We start from the raw sequence: 4245 nt of genomic DNA, 5'->3' as shown, positions 1-4245 counted from the left end.
TTACAATTTATGTTACAATTGTATATAATATTATATGTAGAGAAATTTTTTAATCATTTTAAATGTAATAAATATGGCGTAATTTAAAATAAAAAAGAAACTGAAAATAACTTGCAAATATAACTCGCAAATGATTATAAACTTTTACATTTTATAATTAATATCACTTACCATTTTTAAATGAATAAAGGACAAAAGCATCTTTGTTGCGAGGTTCCGTGTCACCAAGACTCAATAAATTTGTTTGACATTTTCCGTCCATTCCTCGCTCCGCGCCACTTCTTTTCCAGGAGAGAAAAAGCTCTCGAACAAGTTCAACGTTTTCTACGTAACACTGACTGGAAACTCTTGGCCAGGCCAACGGAGAGGTTCAAAATAAAAGAAAAGCATCGCGTAAAAAGCATCGAAGTGGTACGGCGCTCGGTGAGGGAGAGGATGGTTTAAAAGTACATGGGATGGAAAAGGTGTGTAAAGGACGTATAGGTAATAATGTAAAATGTAAAACTGTGTACGCGCACCAAAATCTATTTCTCGTCTAATGGCAAAGTCACTTATTATAGCAAATAATGTACGTAAATTTTTGCCAGATTTTCCCGAGTAAATAGTTGCCAGATTTTATGTGGCGAAGTAAAATTACGTAGTAAAATGTAAAAAGACAAAAAATTACGATGTACTCTCGTGCAATTAACATTCGCGTCTTCAATTTCTTCGAAAATCACCTTAGCGTTCGCACGTCCCACCCTGCAATTTTAATCCCACCCGCAATCTCTTTTTAACCCTTTTGCGAAGTTTCTTTTCATAAAAAATTGAATTACAGACGAACACAAAACACGAGAATAAAATTTAAATATACGTATATATATATATATATATATATGTATATGTATATATACAATATATATATGTATATATAAGTAGGTGATACTTGTCAACCTAAAAAAATATGCAACTTCAATATCTTTTTGTGAAAAGATTAATTATATATATAAGTTATAATAACGCTCATTTGCTACAATAACTAAAAAAAGAGTTTTCTAGGATATAAGTTTAAATGTTTCGAATTAAATATTAAAAATTTTGTTTTATTGTTATTAATTTAAAAATGTAATTTTAATACAATATAACTGATTTTAGAAAAATAACATTATATTCTTTTAAAGTATAGTTTTTTCTTTAATTTCTATTCTCATTTTTGCAAACAATTAAAAAATAACATTTAATTATGTTGTAGCAAATGAGTGATGAGTAAAACAACACGATAAAATGTATAAATGTATTTTATTTAACTTATATATATATATATATATCAGGAGATGCGGTAGTGCCATGATATATCTCTTATCAGATAAGCTTAATTTACATTTAAACTTAATTTCCATCAAAGCATTAATTTTTTCAGTCATTTAGTTCAATTCATAGAATATTAATTGTCTCACAAAAAACTGAACAATTCGACTAAAATATCAATGTGTACTCTTCATAAAAATTGACATAAATCATTTACGTTGCTTTATCACCACGATAACTCGCGGAAAAGGTGGATATATTTATTTCGTTTTATCGAGAGGAACAACGGGGGATGGATACTGCCTTTTCCAGAAAGAAAGTGCATAATAATACTTCTATCGTTCGTGAGGCTAACCGGTGTCGAAGATCACACTTAAGGTGGTCACTCGGGGGCGGGGAGACAACACGTACATCACACGCACACGAAGAAGAAGTCATCGTCGCGCGGAGAAAGCTGAAGGGTCTAAAAACCGCGGCAAGTCGAAAAACCGCCGTGCGGCATTTCCAATTCTTTTTACCCCGAGTGGGGCCTGCACACGCGTCGGCGTGGCGCGCCGGGTCAGCTTTCAGGCTCTTAACGCGGTTAAGAAAATATTTTTAAAATAATTTTGCACTTAGGTACCCCCTGCTGCCGCCGCCGCCACCGCCGCGCCGTTAAACCGGATAGAGATGCGACACGCGTAATGTGCCGCGAGAAAGAACGGGAAAGAGAGAACGGGTAAAAGAGCGTGCGGGAGGACGCTTTACAGCTTTACTCCATTCCCACGTGTCTCGCCCCCTTACGTGTATTTAACGGAAAAAAGGAAGAGAGAGAGAGAGAGAGAGAGAGAAAGAGAGGAAAAGAGAGAAGAGAGCGAACGAGTACGGAGTGTAACGATATTTCTATCATTTAGCACGCCGGGAATAATCTGGATGGAATTATGCGGGCCCGTCACGTAGATTAACGCGAATGTTTGCGACCGATTGCGACACGTACAACTAGGTGTTGTTTAATTAGCCACGAGTGTAGTTGTATCCATGGACCGGATTGATCGTGCGAAAGTAGCGAGAGAATAATTAATATGTAACACAGCTCGAAATAATCAGATCTTTTTGAACGATCCCGCGCTCAAACCAAATATCAACGACTGAAAAAGTTAAAATAATACTTCGACATAAACTGAGATTAGATAATGAGAGATTATATGAGTCGAGAAAATATTGCGAAAAAAATAAACATTAAATCCTAAAGTAGATATTAAGAGAAATTAAATATCAAATTAATATTTAACGTCACATAATGTAATAATTACAAATTTTATTTAATTCAGTCTTTCATTTCCTCTCTCTGCCTCTTTCTTATTAACAAATTTTCATTTATGTCTTTGCGAGTAACATTCTTTCTTTGCATGCACCTTTATTTCGTTATCTCTCTGTTTGACTACTTTTTTTTCCTTCATCTCTTCGTTTCTTCCTCCACTCGGTCGCGACTCGCGCACAGTCGATCGGGCTTAACGAAGGCGGCGCGATAAGAATTGAAAAGGAAACCTTTGCCCCCTTTTTTCGTCCGATTCTCGATTCCGGGCGGAAGAGAGAGAGGCAAATAAACGGAGAGCGCGAAAGTCGAGGAGCACGAAAATCGGGAAGGAAATGCGGAAAATCGCCTTGGTCGTCTGCAATCACGCTGTCGGTGAGAGAAATTGCCGCGGACTATAAGGAAACGCTGTCTCTCTCTTTTTTTTCCTCCCCCCCTCCTCTCACTCTCTCTCTCTCTCTCTTTCTTTCTCTATCTTTCTCTGTTTCCCTCGACGACGAGAAGACAACTTGATTCGCAAGAATATATACGCGTGTGAAGATAAATCGCGATATATCACTTACTTCTTTACGATTCTCTCTGAAAATATTTTTATGCATCTCTCCCATACTACATATGTATACACATATAGTATATATATATATATATATATATATATATACATATATATGGCGCGATCAAACATTAACATGACAAATTTCGCGATTCCGCGCCTCCTCGATAAGTTATCATCCGCTACACCGAGTGCGGCCCGTTATCGATACTCGATGTACACATCAGCAGAACGCATTAACGAGCCCAATTAGCGCTCTGACGACACAATTTGTGCGAACCCTCGAAACTGAAGCGACGTTATAAGTATGCATCGCGATCCTCGTCGGAATGCAAAGCCGTGTGCACATTGATAAATGACAAGCGGTGAACGTGGAAACGCGAATGGGACCATGCTCGTGAACTCTCGTTAATCTGATTCCAATGCTTTACAAATCCCGCTTGGACAGTTTTGTACTTACAATGTACGTAATAGGTACGTGAAAAATTTTACAACAAACTTTGCCAACGCATAAAGGCCGACTCTATGCAGTACAGAACTTACAGCACAATATTGGTGTAACGTCTGTAACATTGCAGGAATAATCTGTGCTGTATGAGGCCTATTTTTTTAATTCAGTTTGAAAATTGTTCATTGGATATAATCGTAAAAAACACAACGTATCCCGTAGAATAGTATTGGTCAGTTCGATGGCAGCGTCGCGCTCGATGCTAAAAATATATCAGAATATCGTGCGGAAAATGCACACAAGTCGTCGTTAATTGTCGGCCAATGTGCATGCGGCCTTACGCGGACATATGAGATCGAACGGAATGGGGCAATGGCGCGTGAAAAGCTCCAGATAACACAGCTATATTTCCAGCGGCATATCGGCAAAGCTCAAAGAGTTAATCGTATGTCCGCGAGGCAGAGGACAGAACGGGGGTGGAAAAAAAAAAGCGCCGCGAGCCGGCCGCGCGTGTATTTTCGATAATTATTCGACAGTCGATTTGCGTGCGGACGGACGGCGCATTGCGGGGAGGGTGGGGAGGGGGGAGGGGGCGAGGGCGGAAAGGGGATAAACGGGGAGGAGGGAAGGGGTTGAACGAGAGCGGTCGAGAGCGGGTTGCCG

Source organism: Cyphomyrmex costatus, unplaced genomic scaffold (assembly GCF_001594065.2).
Source record: "Cyphomyrmex costatus isolate MS0001 unplaced genomic scaffold, Ccosl1.0 scaffold193, whole genome shotgun sequence".
In the NCBI taxonomy this organism is placed as follows: Eukaryota; Metazoa; Arthropoda; class Insecta; order Hymenoptera; family Formicidae; genus Cyphomyrmex; species Cyphomyrmex costatus.
The sequence above is the reverse complement of the archived record's forward strand: the minus strand, read 5'-3'. Positions refer to the sequence as shown.